Consider the following 20,570-nt stretch of genomic DNA (forward strand, 5'->3'; position numbering starts at 1 on the left):
AAAAGCGGCGGCTTTCTCCTCATTGTGAAGAAACCAATCAGTGGTATTTGGAAAACTGTTAGCATTGTGCACTTCTTCTGTGTCCATTGTGAGGCGTTTCTTTTCACAAGGTTTTTTTTTCAGCCGATCCAGCTGGCCGGAATGAATAGCGGTGCAATGTGTACACGCTTTGTCCCTCCGGCCTTCAAGTAGCCCCCATTGAATAGACTAAGTTGACACTGCGTGACAGTGAAACAACATAATAAAAAATACATGAGCCCCTGAATAGGAGCAGGCGCATAAATAAATAAAATGGGTGACCAAAACTGGATAAACTGAATGACAAAACGGTGAAAGGGGAACAAAAAGATATTTAACACGCTAGATTAGCATTAGAATGCGATCTACAAGGCAGAACAATTGATGAATAGGTTTACCGGCCAAGAAAGAAATGGACTAAATGCCCTTTGAATAGATATGCTTTTTGCAAGGGCTTTGAATAGATATGCTTTTTGCAAGGGTTGAATGGGAAAAGGTAAAGATGAAGCTATGCAAATGAGCGGGGGAACTTTTTATATATATTCTTTAAACACACACACACACTGCGGGAGGAGAGTGCTGCCTCGGGATGTTTATAGAAGCAATAATTGCCATTATTAGCATTGTCTGCAGCAGATAGAAATTGAACAGGTTGGGATAATATAGGGTAGCAGTAATTATTCTTCTAATTAATGGTGCTTTGGTACTTGAAAAAAGAAAAAAGGAAAGGAGAAGTAAAAGTTATGCAGAAGTTATGTTTCCTTGTGTCCGTTTGCCCAGCGTTGGAATCTGTAGAGCTGCAAGCCTGGCGATTCCAAGATGCCTGCTGATCTTAGAACATTTCAGGGAGCCAATCCTTCGGCTCTGGGTTTGGGGCCTGATTTCCATTTATGCTGCGTTTTTGAGGGTCAAATACGGTGTCTGGTATCTGGTAGGTGCCGAAAGAAGAGTTGTGGAATGAATCAATACAAATTTAATGCGGGAAACCGGGCCTCCTATGGATGCAGCGGGGAGGGAGAATACCAAGGCCGATTTGCCTTTCACCGCCCCCTGCCACCCCCGCCCCCTATCTAGGGGAGGGGAGTGGTCCGGGAGGGAAGATCGCCCCCACTTTTCTGAGGGTTCTTTCTTTGTCCATCTGGGCCGCTGGAAAAGATATAAAAACCGAACAGGCGACGAACAAGTCCTGCCCCCCCATTCCATCTCTGTCCTCACCCCTAAATCCACCCCAAAGGCAGAGCCTTTGAGGAGCCCCACCTGGCTGTGTAGAAAGGTTGTACCCACCCGTTTAAAGAATTTGAATATACTTAAAGCTTGGCCTTCTCTCCGTTTTCTCCCCTTACCCCGCCCCGTTTCCCTTCCTGTCTCCAGGTCTTTGACCCAATTCCACAGGACTGGGGAACCTCCCGGCTGCAATTGCCGGCGGAGGCGGGGCGCGAACCCGCCGAGATCTGGGCTGTCCTTGGATTTCCTGTGCTGCCCCGGAGGCGGGCGTCCGCAGGGGCCTTTACGGCCAACGAAGTCAATTATTTTCGATGGTTGACCACCAGGCCTGCCGGGCCGCTGGGCCACCCAGCCGTCGGGCTTTCCAGTCGCTTTCTGAATTGCCTAACTTAAATGAATAATGCAAATTACAGACCGCGGAGCTGACAGGTCCCGCGGACTCGCAGAAGCTCCGAGGGCGCTCGGAGCAGTAGCGCTCCCAACCTCCCCGACGGCTGGCGGGAAACTGGGTTCTGAGAAGCAGTGACAACTGCTTCTGAATTGTGGTGACAAAAGGCGCGGCGGGGGTGGGGGAGTGGAATCCCAAACTCTAAAAGCAGTGGGGGTTTCCCCCCTTCTTCTTTTTAGAGAAGCAATTGAGCCTTACCAAGCGACGGGGGCCGCGCGGAAGCCTCGCATATTTTAAACTGTAACCCGAGACTTCGCGGTTTCAGCTTCGCTTAAAACATGCAAATTCTTAGAAACTGAAATCTGAAAAACTTGCGGAGAGCTCTATCCGGGATAAACCCGTTGGAAGTCACTTTAAGGTGATAAAATTCACAGCGATTGGGGTGACGGGCATTTGTGCGGGAGGCAGCGACCTGTTGGATTGGGTTTCCAGGTTCAAGGTGGCCGCTGGGCCTTCGGCGACCTCCTGGACGCAAAGCAGGGAAGTGGTATCTACAAGGCAACCCGCGAAGACGTCTTCGCTTTTGTGACCCCTAGCGCGCCGTCCCTCTCCCCACCCCAGCCCCTCACTGAACGCTTTGTCAGGTAGACTCCAACACCCTTGCTGCGGCCGCCCCGTCGTTCACACTTGACCGGAGGAAATAAAATCAGCTTTGGCTTTTTAATTCCTTTTGAAGATGTTTCCACCTGATTTCTACCTCTTTGGGGCTCCTCGCTTGATTGGGGGAGGGGTTATTTAGGGACTTTTTGCAAACAGCAGAAGTTAAGGTACTAATTGTAAACAACCCGTTGCTCTCTTTGAATGTATTTATTATCATATTAGCCGAGCACTTGGAGACACACGGCCTATTACTCATTTCGAGCCTCTAGGCAAAGAATTCTCCTACTGAGATCGACCAGTAAAACCAGATTTCTTGGGGGAAATTACGAGGACGTCTTCAGACTCTCTTCACGGAATTTTATTACTGGATTGTCAATTTCACTTGAGCACCCTCCTCCCTACTCAGCCCAGCCTTAGTATTTTATTTCGGGATCACCCCAAGGTAATTAGCCACTCGCAGAAAGCTTGAAATCTCAAAAGGAGAGGCGCAGCCTCGGATAACAGAGACCAAGTGAGGCTTTTCAGATGGGTTGCCTACACTGGGGCTACCTTTTTCATGACGTCAGGAGTGGAGAGAAGTCTGTTTGCAGAAGAGGGAATGCCTTTAAAAGGACTCTCAGGAACCCAGGGTGTGTGTGACGGGGCGGGGGCGGGGGGGTGGCTCAGAGTTGGGGGGAAAGCAAGCTTCCTAGAATGTCACCGCCTGGACATCGCAGGAGTTCAGCCTCTCCTCCTTAGAGTTCCCCGCAAGTACTGGCACTGAGTTTGGGGAACTTTATAGCGCTTTCCCCATTTGCCCATTTCACATCCAAAAGTTTGTGCGTGGGAGCGCACACACACACACACACACACACACCTGGTTTGGAGCGAACCCCGCTTTATTTACCACCATATTGTAAAGCCTGGGTTTGGGAACAGCAGCGGAGGGTCCGACAAACTGGAAATCTATGCGGGCGTGTATCAAGAGGAGGAGGAAATTGCATGGAATTATGGCCAGGCTCAAACACACGGGAAATCTGCCCAACAACGTTTTCGTGCGCGCTGCCCCTCACTCTCTCCTACTTCGCTGAAGTTTTGGTAAGCGTGTTTGCTTTAATCTGGATCACCTGAATGATGGCCTACATGGACTCACTCTGCCTGTATGGAGCGGCTCAGTGAGGAGGAATGAGAAAACGCAGGTAGAGCCTGGGAGAGGAGATGGAGAACCTTTCCAGTGAGGCAGTAGGAAAAGTGGGTGCTGAGGGAAACGGAAGGAAAAGGGAGGATAAAAGAAAAAAGAAAATCAGGACAGGAAAGATAATAGAACAAGCGCACCACTGACACTCCCTCTTGCCTTCAGGTTCAACACCTGGGAAAGGTGCTGCCGAGGGCAGGTGAGGGATAGGACGTGCCAAACAGCAGGAGGCGGCGGAGAACCCCAGACTTCCAGACGCCCCCCAACCCTGACTCCTCTGCGAGGTCCCTGCGGGTTCAGCCGCATCTGAGAAGAGCGGCCCCGTTGGGGAGGGCGGGAGTGGGAAGCGATGATCACGCAGGCTCTGACAGGTTCCGCATGGAACTGAGGGATCCGGAAGCGAGGGAAGGCCCTGAAAGTACCCCCCACCCCAGTCCCTGTAACGCCTTGCTCTGTGGCTGGAGCCACATTAGAAAGCGGAGTCTCTGGAATTGGGGCCAGCCTGTCCTCCACAAGTTTAATCCCTGCAGACCCACAGTGGAAAACACATTATGTGCTGCCTGAAACTTATTTAGGAAAAATAAATCACAGTTATGGTAGAACTCTAGAAGAGGGGTCGGTAGCAATCGTGGTACTGTGGCGATAAAGCTCTTGTTTCTTCCTGGGAAATCTGCCCTGGTGGCCCTGTAGGACAGCCTGGGAGCTCTTCCCAGCTTCTGGGCGTGAGCCTGGGGGCATAAATAAGGCCCTTAGCTAATCGCCCCAATCCTGCTTTTCAGCCACCTCCCCACTTCGGGCCGCTTGGGGACGCGGCTGCGGGACAAAGGCGCCGGCTGCTTTGCTCCAGACCAAGGTTTCTTTGCGCTTCTAGAGCCCAAGCTGCTGTTCTGCCTTTTCAGGGACTCGGTGTTCCCCTGCAAACCTAGACTAGAGTAAGTAGTTAGAGCGGTTGATGAATATGTATTCGAACGGGCTGTTTAAGGTTGCGTGAATAAACATGAGCCCGCGGTGGCAGCGCCCACCAGCCCCCTTTCACCTCTCTGGGGCGCGGGGAGCCGGAACCGGCGAGTCTCGCATTCCTGATACGGCGGGGATCGTGGGTCGGCTGGAGCAGCGCTGGGTCTCTCTGAGCCCCCACACCCGGCTACACACCCTTCCCGACCTGGCTGCCCGAGCGCACGGCGGGTGGCACAGATGCGCATGCACCCACTCCCCGGGTTCTTTGGACACCGTTGCCTTTCTAGAAAGCTGCCCTGACTTGTGTTACTGAGGTGCAGACTTTTCGCACCTGGAGGTGCTGGTGGTGGGGGGTGCTCTTCTCCCTCTCCAAATTTGGGGCTAGCATTGCTCAACACGAGTCTCTGCGCAAAACTAGAGAACCCTGAACTTGTCCCCGGGTGTAACGGATGGAGGTCGTGACCCACCTGCGGGAAAGAAAACTTCGAGCGGCGCATTCCAGGGAGGGGACTGCCCTCTCAGAAGGCGTTTGTTTTCTGATGTCTGCGGGCGGAGGGGCGGCCGCGGGGAATAATTACCCACCCACTATACTCCCAAAGCCCCCGCCACCTCCCGCTGGGAAAAGTCGCCCTTGGGCCTCTTTGTCTCCCTGGAGCCAGGGCGTCTTCGTCTTTGGAAGCTGAGCGAAGAAATAACAAAGCTGACTGTACACGCAGGCCTCGGCGGCTTCACCACCCGCACCAGCCAAAGGCCCCCACATCTCTGTCTCCTCTCAGGCGCACACTGGGTGACAGGCGTGGGCCGGGCCTGAATCGGGTGCCCATGGCCCCGCAGCTCAGCCCTGGGGCTCAGGAGGAGGTGAGGGCAGAGGCGTGGCTTGCCCCGGGTCCAGGCCCTCGGGGACCAGCGGAGATCCAAGCCTCTTTGGATCTTGAGGCCTCCTTCAAGGCTCAGACTCCCGCAGCTTTGGAAATGCCAGACCCCACTTCGCACCCAGGGCTGCCACTTTCGCCCTCACCTTGCGTGTAAGAGGAGGAAAGTCGGCTTCCACATCCCCCCCCCGCCCCCCGCCGAGCGCCGGGGACAGTGACCCCTCCCCGCGCAGAGAAGCGCTGGGGGGTGGGAAGCGCTTCGCACCACCAAGAGGCTGGTTTCGGTGGGTGGAAGGAATTCCCGACCCCACCCGGCTAGCGCTTGCCAGAGGTCTAGAGAATGAGGTCCTTGAGATAAAGAGCAGGGTTTGTCTTCCTGCTAAAGCTTTAGGACCAGGTCGAGGCCGAGATTCTACCCAGATCCTACCGCTGGAGGCTTTCTCAAAAAGTGTCCGCTGAAAATAATGACTTGTCCGCCGCAGTGGGCTTGGGGGATTACCTTCACCAGTGAGGTGGATGTAAAGGCCGCTCTAGTATGCGACTGAAAGCTCTTCTTCCTGCAGGAAGAACAGGGGCTGGTAGTTCTAGAAGCATAGGGCAAGACTTGGGGAAAGTCTGGAGAATTCAAATGGTTCCGTTGGCTCAGGAGAGCTCCTGGCTGGGGAAATGCCCTCACAAGAAAGGTCAGGAATGGATGAAGGCACTTGGGGTTTTGGACTAAAATATGGGGGGCAAAGCAGGACAGAACACTCTGGGATAAATGTCATCCATATAATAGCAAGGCGGAGAACACTAAGTCATTTGGAGATGGGGATGAGCCACTAATTAACAACTGCTATTCCTGAGCTACTTTATGCCAAGTGAGCCCCATCAGATACCCAAGACCAGGAAGCATCATTCACATTGTATTCTGTGTAAATGGTGCCCCCTTAGCAACAATAAGATTTCCCCTTTGACATCCTTAAAAATCAAACCAGAAGCCCCTTGATAATATGCTGTTTGTGATGTACTCTACTCTCCAAGCTGAAATTCACTTTATCATGACTGTGGGGATCCATCTGGGATGCTCTTAGTCAAGATAGAAAAGTTTGTCTCCTATTCATGACAGCATTATTTACAATAGCTAATATAGGGAAGCAACCTAAATGTCTGTGAATAGATGAATGGATGAAGAAGATGGGGTATACACGTTTATATATACAATGGACTATTACTCAGCCATCAAAAAGAAGGAAATCTTGCCATTTGCGACAACATGAATGAAACTTGAGGGTATTACGCTAAGTGAAATAAGTCAGACCCAAAAGGAGAAATACTGTATGATTCATTTATATGCAGAATCTAAAAAATAAAACAAGCAAACAAAACAAAATAGAAACAGACTAACAGATACAGAGAACAAACTGGTGGTTGCCAGAGGGGAGTTGTGTGGGGGCATCAGAGGTACAAACTTCCAGTTATAAAATAAATAAGACACTGGGATATCATGTACAGCACAGGGAACATATTCAGTAATATTGTAGCAACTTTGTATGGTGACGTGGTAACTACACTTATTGTGATGACCCTTTTATAATATATAGAAACATTAAATCACTTGTGCACATAAATCAATATGGCATGCCATTATTCTTCAGTTTTAAAAAAAGAAAAAAATTTGTCTCACGTTTCTGCTTCAACAGAACAAACCACCAAGAAGCCTTTCCTCTTGAACTACCAATGTGCAAAGGCAAAGGCTTCTGGCTTAATAGGGCTTTTGAAAAGTGAGAGAAACCCATGCATGAAAACCCACCTGGTAAGTGAATTCCTCAGATGGTGCCACACCTCTCCTCTCCCTTCCTCATTTCCTTCTACTCATGCTTCCCTGTGGGTCTTTTGACATTTTTATGAGGCGGGAGTAAGTAAAAGAGTAAACGTGGGTAGGGTGCTTTAAATGCATCACTGTTATGAATTGGAGAGGGTGGAGCTGTGTTGTGCTAGATTTAGATCCCGGTTCTGCTGAGACTACAGAGAGAGAAGAAAGGAAAAGGATCTTCTGGGTCTTCTTCTTGTTATCTCCTGACATTCTCCCAGAGGCTCAGTGCTAATGAGCAGATACCTTCACTCCACCCCCACAGCCACCTGCCTATCAGCTGTGCACCCACAAACACTGCCTTCTTGCTGTGATTAGAGATGGACAGTCACGGCTTGCAGCAAGGGCCAGCCTCTCTACTTGGGCGTTAGACCCCCATCTCCTTTCTGGTAGGTGACCTCTCAGGTGCCCCCCATGATTCCTGCTTCGTACAATTCATGCCTTTGTGTAAACCTCTCCCTTTGTGTGGGCTGTGCCTAGTGATTTGCTTCTAACAAAAAGTGATGGGAGGGCACTTCCTGATGAAATTACAAAAATGATGACCCGCCCCCCTTTCTCTCTCAGCTCTTGCTCTGAGGGAAGTCAGCTGCCATTTTGTGAGATGCTCCATAGAGAGGCCCAGCAAGGACCCGAAGCCTGCCACCAATAGAGCAAGTCACATGGAAATGGCCCCTGGCCCAGTGGAGCCTGGAGATGAGAGCAGCCGCGGCTGACTCATTATTGGAGCCTTGGGAAAGACCCTGAGCCAAAGGCCCTCAACAAGGCACCCTGGATCTCTAACCCACAGAAGTCATGAGATTATCAACATTTGTTGTTTGAAGCCATTAAGTTTGGGGATGATTTGTTATGCAGCAAGAGATAACTAATGTATCATGTGGCTCCAGAAAATCTCCCCTTTCTCCTTCAATAGAATTTTCCCTCCCTACTGAATCATTCTTGCCGCATAAAAATAAATGCTATCCTTTCTTTAAAGAACAAAACAAAAACCTTTCATGATTCCGTTTTCCCCTCTAGCTACCATTCCACTTCTCTGCTCCCCTTTACAGTGAATTCGTTAAAGAAACAAAAGATGTCTCTATTCCCTATCTCTAATTCCCTGTTTCCTCTTTTCCTTAAACTCCCTCCAGTCAGAGTTTGTCCCCTCCCCACCCCAGACCACTGCACCAAAACCTGCTCTGACCCAGGTCACCAGTGACTTCATAAATCAGTCAGTTCTCAACTACAGCATTTGACGGAGTTGATCGCTCCTCCCAGAAGCAACTTCGCTGCTAAGGCACCACATTTACCTGGTTTTTTTCCTACCTCATTGCTACCTCTTTGCTAGTCTCCCTTCCTGGTTTCACTTCTCTCCAACCGCTTGTCAAGTTTTTTCAGGAAAGATCGGGATTCATTCAATCAATCTTCTCTGCTAGAGCTGAATGTTTGTGTCCCTCTGCCCCAAATTCATGGTCGATTGGGATGCCAGCGTGATGGTATTTGGAGGCGGAGATTTTGAGAAGTGATTAGGTCATAAGGATGGAACCCTCATTAATGGGATTAGAGCCAAGAGACTCCAGAGAGCTCTCTTGCCCCTTCTGCCATGTGAGAACACAGCCAGAAGACAGTGGTCTGTGGACCAGGAAGCAGGTCCTCACCAAACAATGAATCTGCTGGCACCTTGATCTTGGACTTCCCTGCCTCTAGAACTCTGAGGAATAAATTTCTGTTGTTTATAAGCCACCCAGTCTATGCTATTCTGTTTTAGCAGCTGGAATGCACTAAGACATTCTCCAGTCTTCAAAGGAACTGCAATTGTCTTGGGATATGATTTTAACAGTTTCAGTAGGAAACCATGATAATGTCAATTATGTATCTTCCTAACTAGTGATATAGATTTATTGGTTAGTATGAGCAAGACTAAGCTGACATAACCTCTAGACCCTTAATCTCAGTGGTTTAACACAACAAAGGTTTATTTTCACTCTGAGGTGGGTTAATAGGGGGGTTGTGCTCATCCAGGCTGATAAGAGATTCCATATTGACCTGTTTCCCTGACTGCCTCAGCAGGGGACATACAGCATAACAAGCATACACTGGCTCTAGAAGTTTCTCACTAAAAATTATGCACATCACTTCTCACATTCGTTTGGCCAAAGTAAGTCTTATGGCCACACCAACCTCAAAAGGGGCACAGAAGTACAATCCCTACCATGTGCCCAGGAGGTGAACTTGGTGAACACCACCTCAATAGGTTTTATGTTAAACATCCTCAATCTTAAAAGAAAACATTACCAACTGGGCTCCTTCTTATGGAGACAATGTTATCTGGAAGAAAATGTGGCTAAACCACCCTGACTTAACCAATGGTCTTTTTACCTCCCATAACTGAAAAGACTTCCTATTGCTTTGCAGGTGCAGCCAAATTTGGGAAAGCCTTGTGATGCTTTGCAGCTCTGCCTTTCATCTCCAGCTTTGATAAAAAAATAAAATAAAAATGTCCATCTCCTCTCTGAATTCACAGCTTGCCAGGCAGTCTGTCGCTACTGAGGATTTCTGGAAGGTCCATAACCTCACTGCAGGATTTGAAAGTGTACTTCTGCAGGGCTTTAATGAGTTTCTTATTTCCTGCATTTGTGCCCTCCCTCCCCTCCCCCGCCCCAAAAAAAGTCAAACTGTAGCTTCCGCTTTGCCTTCCATCTTACCAAACTTATTTCTACCCTCTCCACATATACACACACAAACATAATTCATTCTGATACACACTCCCCATCGAATGACTCTCTTTCAGGACCTGGTGTTGTAGTTCTCTTACATTTGGCCCCCCTCCAAAGTCCTACACATCATTCAAACATCTACTCAGATCTCATCTTTTTCTAGATCTCATACCCTGCCAACTTTTGATGCCATTTGGATTTTTTTTCCCTTCTGTTTTTCATTGTATTTTTGTTGCTTCTGGTTTTGTTCTTCCTTTTTTTTAAATAAGATTTTATTTATTTAAGGGTGCCTGGGTGGCTCAGTTGTTAAGCGTCTGCCTTCGGCTCAGGTCATGATCCCAGGGTCCTGGGATCAAGCCCTGCATCGGGTCCTGCTCAGCAGGAAGCCTGCTTCTCCCTCTCCCACTCCCCCTGCTTGTGTTCCCTCTCTCGCTGTCTCTCTCTGTCAAATAAATAAATAAAATCTTTAAAAAAAAAGATTTTATTCATTTATTTGAAAGAGCAGAGCGAGAGAGAGAGAGAGAGCACACAAGCAGGGGGGAGAGGCAGAGAGAGAGAGAGGGAGAAGCAGACACCCCGCTGAGCAAGGAGCCCAATGCGCTGGATCCCAGGAGCCTGGGATCATGACCTGAGCCAAAGCAGATGTTTAACCTATTGAGCCACCCAGGCGCCCTGTTTTTGTTCTTCTATTAGGCACTTACTGGCTGAGTTGAATTTAGTAATTCTCTGTGTCTGTATCAACACAATTGTGTGGAAAGCAGAGATGTCTTACTTAGCTTTGTGTATCAGTTCAGCCCCTCTCCTTCCCCCAGGACCTAGCTCAGACTCTGGTCCTCAGTAAATATTTGTAATAATGTACTCTCTGTGTTGGAATATCTTCTATCCTTCTGGACCCACCAACAATTGGAAACACTTCTAGCTTTAATCATTCAGCTTTCTCTTCTCTTCTGATATCACTATGTGTGGTCTCACTATGAGCTCTTCAGTTAGTTCAAATCTAAATGCCAGATTTACTTCAAAAAAGCCTAACTCTTAGCATTTAAATATGAGATTAAGTTATCAATCTTCTGGGCTCATATCTTGTCTTTCTTCTCTATATCTTGTGGGGCATACAAAGGGCTGAAGGAAGGAGATCATTGGACACACAATATGAGAAGAACCTGTATTAGTTGGAGTTATTAATGTGAGTTGCTATAACAAAAAAAAACAAAATCTCAGTGGCTCAACACAATTTTTCATGCATATCACAGTCTAAGGCAGGACATGTGGCTTCTCTCTAACTAGTGACTTGGGATCCAAACTTCCTCCATTTTCTAGTGAGGCCATTGCCTAGGGTCTTCTGGATTCTCTGCATTCAGCTGTTTGACAAGCACAGACAGCTCATGCCCTTGCAGCGGTCCTATGACCATGCCTGGGAATGAGGGGCATCACTTTAGCCTATGTTTCTCTGGCTAACATGTCAACCTGGTTACGAGGAATGCTGGGAAATATATTTTACTGGTGTACCAAGATGAAGAAAAGAGGATTGATGATCATCTAGCCTGTTTCTTTCAAAGGACCTAAGAAGTAATTTCCCATCTCACTCAGAGCAAATCCACATCTTCACAATACCCCGTGTACCCTACACAGCTTGGATCCCCGATACCTTTCTGACCTCAGCTCCCTTGTTGTCGCTCACCCACCAAGCACGCTCCCTCCTTTGGGCATTTGCCCTTACTCTTCCTTGGCCCCACACTCTCTTCCCCCCAGTAACTGCATGGCTCACTCCCTCTTCTCCTTCAAGTTGAGGCCAAGATTCCACCTTCTCAGTGAGGCCTATCCTGATCACCTATTTAAAACTGCAACCTCCACACTCCCCAGGACTCCCTTAGACCCTTTCCAGACTTTAGTTTTCTCCATAGCTCTTTTCACTCCCAAATGTAATAAATATTTTATCTATGTTTGTTTACTGTAAGCACCAAAGCAAGCCCCATAGAGTACAGATTTCTGTCCATTCTGTGCACTGCTTTATCTCCAGTGCCTAGAACAGTGCCTGACACACGGAAGGCATCCAGTAACTGTCCACTGACTGAATACATGGGTATGAGATGGGGATAGCAGCCTGCCCTGCGTGGAGGGAATGTGGGCTTGGGACCAGAGGAAAGGAGTAGGACCTTCCACCTCATGGAGTGCCCTCTATTTGTCAGACAAAACTGTAAGCCCCCTGAAGACCAGGCTGGTGTCACATCAGAGGACCTAGCACACAGCAGATTCTTGGTAGACATTTGCTGAATAAGGTTGATGTTACGGTACTAGATTCTGTACATAGGTTATCTCATCTGTGAATTATTAATTTCATTTGACCACTTTAACCCTTTTCACCGAGTGAGCCAAATGAGACATTACAGTGTAACAGTACATTGCCAGGTGTCACAGTATTTCTGGAAAGGAGCTTTGGGTCATCGGGTCCACCCTGACATCCCAAGCAATATTCCTCTCCACACATGTGCACGTGTTTGAAAGCGTTAATCGGTGGGAAGACAGCATGGCGCAGTGGTCAGCAGGGAAAGGTCTGACTGGCATCTCGCCGTTGACCGGCTGTGTGACCCTGGACTGGTTACATAATCTTGCTAAGCCTCCCTTTCCTCTTCTTTAAAAATAGGGCCTGTCATGGCACCTGGTAGGGATATTGTGAGGATTCATGAGATAATGCAGGTGAAAATGCCCACCAGGACACCGGCTACTAAGTAGGCACATAATCCCAAGAGTTGCCTGCCTTCCTTGATGAGAGCCCAAGTCCACCTCTCGGAAGCTCACCCTTTCACAGAGCACGGCTCTTGGGAGCAGCGGAGAATGAAACGCCTCTCCCTCCCAAACACTTGGAAGGCGTTTATCATGTGTTCCCTCAATCTTCTCTTTCTCTCAGTTCATTCGACCATTCCTTTTGACGCTGTTTTTGATTTCTAAGTGGGCACTAGTTTGAGAACACAGCTTCTAAAAGGAGCTGTCCAGGAAGGGCTTCTGTGAGAACCCAAGTTCCACGGAGGCAGGACCTTTTTTTGTGCGCTGCTCACGTTGTCTTCCCAGCACCTGGAGAAGTGCCAGGCACACAGTGGGCCCTCAATAAATATGTGTCTGTTTAAATGATGAATCCACAGAGGCGGTCTACGTTGTTCCTTGTGGGGCTCAGACTGCTTTTAATGCCAGCTCTCCCTCCGACATCTCAATGGTTCTAAGTAAAGTAGAAATCCACTTCAAACTAGTTTTTAAAGATAATCACTTGGACAATATCCTCAAGGTCTCTCAACGAGAAAACTTGAAGTTTGTACCCCATGATGCCCAGGCACCCTTCCAATCCTAGGTTTTGGTTGTTGCCTTTTTAAATTCACATAATATAAAATTCACCATTTAAAGTGTACAATTCATTGGTATTTGGTGTATTCATGGAGTCATGCAACCATCACCACTACCTAATTCCAGAACATTTCCATCATCTCCAAGAGAAACCCCACACCTTCCAGGAGTCAGTCTTAATTCCCTTGCCCTTCTGTCCCTTGGCGACCACTAATCTACTTTCTGTTTCCATGGATCTGCTTATTTTAATGCAAACATCCATTGTGGCCTTTTGTGTCTGGCTTCTTTCACTTAGCATAATGATTTCAAGGTTCCTCCTTGTAGCACATACTCCTTTTGACGGCTGAACAATATTCCATTATTTGGATATGGGTATACCATATTTCGTTTATCCATTCATCTGTTGATGGACATTTGGGTTGTTTCCCCTTTTTGGCTATTATGAATCATGCTTCTACAAACATGTGTGTACAAGTGTGTGTGGATATACGTTTTCCATGATCTTGGGATGCACACCTAGGAATGGAATTGATGAGTGATGGGGTAACTCTACGTCTAACCTTGTGGGGAAGAGCCAAACTGTTTTCCACAGTGGCAGCACCATTTCGCATTCCCACCAGCAATGTAGGAAGGTTCCAATTTCTCCAGAACCTCACCAACACTTGTTATTTTTACTTTTCTTTGATTCCAGCTGTCCTAGGGAACATGACGTGGTATCTCGCTGTGGCATTTGATTTGCTTGTTTCTTCTATGTCAGAAAGTTTAAGGATGCTCCCTCCAAATATTCATTATCATCTTCTTTGTCTTAATATTAGTCATATATTTGTTAAACAGTTATTAAAACTATTTTATGTTTTCAACTTGTATCACTTCTTAGAGTAACAAGCTTGTTTCATGTACTCTTTGCCTAATATGAGGCTTGCTTTTATCATTAAAAAAAAAAAAGATTAGTTCAACTTTCACAAGTTATGCCTTACTGGTAATCATCCATTAGTTGAGGGCTTTCATACTCAACCCCTCCTCACTCTTCAAGCTTCTGTGGACATACGTCGTCGTGCTAGGGGTTGTCCTCTGAGAGTTCTGCATGTTTCAGCATCCTCTGGCCCTGGCTCTAGCGACAGGGACAGGTTCTGGGTCTGAACTGAAATGCACGGAGGGCAAACAGGTGCCGGGACATTTCATCCCCACGTCACTTCTTGTAGAGATAAAAGTCAAGCTTCTATCAAAGAGCAAGACTAGAGAAGAACTCTGGGATACATACAAATAATCCTGAACCACAAATTCACAGCGTGAAAAGATCAACAAAGGACCACACACACTTAATGTGACACGATGGCTTTCAGTCGGACAACTGTGCCCCCCAGGGAACATCTGGCCACGTCTGGAGACATTTTTGGTTGTCTACTGGCATCTAGTGGGTAGAGGACAGAGACGCTGCTAAACATCTTATGATGCACAAGACAGCTTCCAACAGCAAAGAACTCTCTGGCCCCAAATGTCAACAGTGTAACATTGAGAAATGCTGGTATAATAGGATACCAAAAGGGACTTTTCCTATCCTTAATCTTCAGCGTATTTCACAGGCTTTGGCTGAAACTATTTGGTTCAACCTCTCTAGCTGAACCCCCAGGTGATAGTGGAGAATAGTTCAGATTTCTGTTTCCTATTAACAAGTAGTGCTCAAAATCCCACCAGTGACTACAGTGAACTCCAGCCATATAAAAAAAAATATATTTATAGGATCCAGAAGGTAAGTGGAGAGATCGTGTATAAATATAGATATATGTAATAGACACATATACATGCCATTTATGAAAAAATCATTGTCATATAAAGAAGGGTATCTAGACAAAAAAAAAGGGAAATATTATAGAGGTGCATCTGGCAGTAAGTTAAGAAAAATATTGTTATTTTTCTTTTTGGAATTTGTCAGACTTTCATTTATTTATTTTTTATTTGTGTGTGTATGTGTGTTTAAGTAATCTCCATGCCCAACGTGGGGCTCAAACTCACAACCACAACCTTGAAATCAAGAGTCACACGCTTTCCCAACTGAGCCAGCCAGGCGCCCCTTGTCAGACTTTTAAAATGTAAAGTTTATTTTATAATTTCTCATTCCAAACGGATTTTTACATTTGCAACTAATTTTGTATTAATTCTATATTATTTTTCTTTGAGAGAGCCCCCAAGTGGTAGAGACTTCAGGTCCCACAGTCAGCCTTCAGAGGCGGCGATCTTAAACACGACAACGTTCTGCCTTTCTCCACACACCGGGAACAGACCTGGGTATCCTTAAAGTTGGCCTGGCCCTGCGTGAGCTCATCCCGAGCAAGCTTAGTCCTCAGCCCTCCACAGATGCTACTCCAGGGATTACCCACAACCTCAGCTTGGCAAACCCAACCCAGGGACAATCCTCAGTCATTGTATGACCCAACCCTCTGCAGCATTTTACGCTGTTGATTGCTCCCTCCTCCTTGCAACTCCTCCCTTGGCTGTAAGGACACCACACACTTCTGGTTTTCTCCCTCCCTCTCAGCAACTCCTGTCCAGCTGATCTCACCCAGTGCCATGGCTTAACATGCCACATATATGCTGCAGTCCTCAAATCGCCAGCCCTGATGCTTCCCCAGAACTCAGAGTCGTGTATCCAAGGCTTTGCCTGACCTTTCTCTTTACTGGCACACCTAATCTGCCTCTTAAGTATCACATCCAAAACAGAACCTTTGACCCTCCCCGACTTTGACCTGCCGTCCTTCCCACTGCAGTAAATGAGACTACCATCTACAGGACCTAGTTGTTTGAGCCCAAATCCAAGCAGTCATCCTTTCTTTTAATCTCTAGATCCAAATGCACTAAGAGCTTCTGTTGCCTCTTCTTACTCAACATACCCAGCCTCTATCCATGTCTCCCCAGCATCACTCTCCTCTTACGTGGCTCACTGCTGCAGCCTCTGAACTAGTCTCATTGCTTCCATTCTCGCCCTGCAACAGTCCATGCTGCACACAACGTGGTCAGTGTAAGTCAGATCATGTCATTCCCCTGCTTAAAACATTCTGGTGGCTTCCTTAGATTTAGACTACAATAGCCTGGCCTGATTTCATCCCATCTCCTGCTTATCCGCATTGCTCCAGCCACGTTGGCCTTTCTTTGACTTGAACACACCACGCTCATTCTGCCTTAGGGTTTGTACTTGCTCTTCCGTCTGCCTGGAAAGCTCTTCCCCATGATCTCCTCATGGATGACTCTCATTCTGGTCACCTCTTCAGAGAGGCCATGCTAAGCAGCCATCTTGTCACTCTACCACATAAAGCTATTTTATTTTTAATTTTTTTTCATAAACCTATTCTAATTCTCTTCATTGCACTTATGACTACCTGTTACATCCTACTTTATTTATTTATTGCCTTTCCTCCTACTATAATGGAGACTCCATGAGAGCAGACACTGTCTTTTTCATCTCTGCACGAGAGGATTCAATAAATGTTTATAAAAGTGAATGGGTGAATGAATCCCTGTTTTACAGATGGGAAAACTGAGGCACAGAGAGTTAGGCCTCTAGACCAAGGTAACACAGCCCTAAGTGTAGAGTCAAGGTTTGAACCCAAGTAGTCAGGCTTCAGAGTCCGTGATCTTAACCACTGTAACGTCCTGTCTTTTCTCCACCTATCAGGCACAGACCTGCTTATAATTAGAGACCAGAAAGGCAAGAAGACACAGGGTGGCTACTCTGTCTTGGATCCAAGGGTGATACTTCCTGGGACGCAAGGAGTTAAAACAGCCAAGTGGGTTTCTTCTTAAATACTAGGAGGTGAAATAGGAGTGGATTTCCAGAGCCATTTGCAATCCACTCATGTCCTACTAGAACCCATCACTGGGTCTTCAAGTCAAGCCTACAGGTGTGACTTTGACAAACTTGCTCCTAAAGGCTTCCCAGGGTCTCTGAACAGACCTGAAAGTCACCCTCTCTTCACTCAAACCCACAACAAAACAAAAGAAAGTCCATATCACAGTCGCTTTTAGGAGTAAGTGGGGTGGACCCAGGGGCTGCCATTTTGGTATTTCCAACTGTGGTCCCCTCAGGAGGTGAGCATGAATGGGCTGGAAGCCACCTCCCACTCCCTGCTACACCCTCTGTCTCCCATTCCCAGAGAAAGGAATGTCCTTCTGCAAGCAGTTCACACTTTTAGAAAGTGGTCTCAGGCGTCTTGAGTCTGAGGTAATTTGTTTTTGCTGTATTTGATGAAATATTGTGGCCTATTCTTCCCAGGGCCTAAGTCACTTCCTGAAGTTAAATTTGCCCATGGAGTGGCACTCTCATACAATTAATATATAGAGGCACCGCCAGGGAATTAACTTCTGTTAATTCAAGTGTTTTAACAGTATCTTCAACCCACCCCACCCTCCACTGTTTTTCCCCCAGAGTAACTTGTTGGTTATTTGTTTTTTTCTTTTTCCTGATACCTAGTAAAGTAGAAACCTTCCACACATCGTAGACACTCTCTGTGCATTTCTTGTCCTGTGACAGAGGAAGAAGGAAAGGGTTATATAGACCCCTGAAATGGAGTCTTTTCAAGCTCATCGCTTGGAGAAATTACTAATCACTTTCACAAAGGTTATTCATTTGGAATCATGTGATTTAAAAACACATTCCTCCCTTTCAGATGTAATTTCTGTGAAATGATAATAACTCAGCAGTTAGTACAAAGAGCAGTAAAGTCATATATCAAGATCACATTCCAACCCTCTACCATTTCTATTTCTGACACATAAAAAAGGGCAACATATTAATAAAAGAGAAATTCAGAATTTATTTTCAACCAAGAATGACTGAAAAAAGATTACTTTTTGACCTTTGTCTTTCTTTGCTGAAGGAGAGCTAAAATCAAATGATCAACTTGGGTTACCTTGAATTAACCAGGATTAAATTTCTTTACATGTCTTCCTATATGTTGCTTAGAAATGATTATTAGCAAGCTACAACATATACAGATGTATGTACTTTAATACTAGGATTTAAAAGTTCTTATTTAAATATGGAGAAAGTTAAATCTTAGGTAAATCAGAAAATTTGGCATCAACTCAGTTACAATTTAAACTAAATGTATGTGTGTGTGCGTGAGTGTGCGTGTGTTACTCCTTATTTCTTGAGGCTTGGAGCATCTAGCAGACATTTACTGATAAGGGCTTCCCAAAATCAAGGGCTGAGGCCATTACTGGGGAGGTCAGAAGCAGCATTTCCATTGAGTTCAGACCTATGGAAATGTGCAAGTATCTTCATCTTAATCAACACTCATCGGATCTCAGAGTTGGGAGGACCCTTAAAAGTTATTTAATCCCACCCCCTTGCATTAAAAAAAAAAAAGATTCTTATCATAGGAGAGGTGGAGAAGGAAGGAGCTCCTCCCTAACCTGATCCAGTCTGGTTGGGTGGTGTGGTAAACTTGTTTACTTAATATTTGTTATCTACCAATAGAAAGGTTTGATCATTAATAAAGCAGAATTTCTATATGGGATTCTTCATTAATTGCTTGGATTTAACAGATAATATTGAGAAATTTGAGTGTTTGCTAAATTTAGATGCTTCTCGAGTAAGGAGGGGTTGGTGATGGGAGATGGTAATGCCCAAGAGATTTCAACATTCCCTTCCAGGTTTCCCAGGGTCTTGGGGGGTTAAGCTTGGGCTTCAGCTAAAATTTCATGTCTTGTAGGAGAGAAACATTACCACTTCTCTAGTCCATCTAGAAATGGTTCAAGGTGCTGACAAATTCTCCTGGAGCAGTCTGGGGAGCTTACCTCTGGATAAGGGCAGGTGTGTGCTCTGCTGAGGGAATCCACAACAGTAGACAAGATTTTAAGCTCTCTGTGGCCAGGTGATAACCAGACATGGTAGTTACGACTCCACTGACAGACAAGGATCCTGCTCTTGAGACACCCTCTACACACACACACACACACACACATTTAAAACACCATGGAGCTCCAAAATTCACCGATGACATCAGAGCCTTCAGAGTCCCTCCTCAGAAATCTCACAGGAGGGCAAGCACTACTGACATGCATTTGTGAATTACGAGGAATCCTTCTAGATTTGGAAGCGAATTGTTTTACCAGTACTTGATTTTCAGGTTAAAAAAAAAGATTACTTTCCCTTGATTTTCAGATAATGGCTGACTTGACTGACTTGGTTGGTCTCTTGAGTTTCACAGCAAAACTCAAACAATAATCACTAGCATCTGAGTCGTGTGGGGAGGAGTTTGGCAGCTGAGTCCACACACCCACGGGTGAAATCCAAAGCTGTTTTATTTCCACCATGTTCACATTTGGATCTACAACATACGTTTTGGAGGAAAGGCTGAGTTGGCATTTAGTCTCATGGAAGTCCATGTGGCCACGGGCCACTGGTTAAGCAGCACACGTTAAAGGACACTTGTGCTTCTTCTTGCGGATTCCTTTTGCTAGAAGGATGCACTTTCCTGGTAAATGACATCTGGAAACCTCTCTTCCTTCTAATTTGCATGAGAGAATTAGGTAAAGGGCCTACAGGGATTACAAAGGCTCTTGTGCTGCTCATCTGGAGCCACATCTTGGTCACAAAGCTCCATGTAGATAGTGCAGATCACCACCACATTCAACACGGAATCATTCTGTAATTGAACTTTATTAGACACCAAAGCTGAGCCTCCCTGAAGGAAGAAATTTGAACTTTTGGGAATGTTATCTGGGAAACTTAGCTTTAAAACATATTCATTTGAAATATTTGGCTGATTTTTTAAAAAGCACTTTTCCAGAAGTTGAAAATATTCGAAGAATGACCTGGATTCTTCCTTCCTGTTGATATGGTTTAGGACCCACCCTAAAATATTCACTTTCTATCCTGATTGCTTAGTCATTGTATTTCGGGTTCTTTCTTGGGAAAGGAGTTCGATTGACTTATAAAAGAGAGAGGTCTAGGTCCCTAGCCTGGCTGCCCTCCAGAGTCTCAGTCTCGCATTTCCACCCAGCTGCTGGACCTCTGAACCTGGCTGCCTTGTAGTTACCCCACAGCCCAGCTAACTCAACACTGCTCCAATCTCCCCCTCTGCTCCCAAAAGACTCCCCCTCCCAATTCCCCTCAGTGTGTCTGGTACCAGCACTCACTGCCACCTTCCTTTCCTTTGTCCCAAATATCTATGAGTCCCCGAGGCTTGCTGGGCATTCCCTTGCACTATCTCTCACACTCCACCTCTCCTTTCAATTCCCATTACCCCCATACCCCTGCCACTTCAAGCCTGGATGATTATAATAGCCTCCTAACTAATCGCTTACTTGTTTCTCCCCCTCCAATTCACTGCTGCCACAGTAATCTCCCTAAAACACCATTTAATCATGCCAAACCCTTAATTAAAAATCTTCATTATCT

The sequence above is a fragment of the Mirounga angustirostris genome, unplaced genomic scaffold, assembly GCF_029215605.1.
Source record: "Mirounga angustirostris isolate CCGP_5_RB_7025 unplaced genomic scaffold, mMirAng1.0.hap1 SCAF_3, whole genome shotgun sequence".
NCBI classification, from domain to species: Eukaryota; Metazoa; Chordata; class Mammalia; order Carnivora; family Phocidae; genus Mirounga; species Mirounga angustirostris.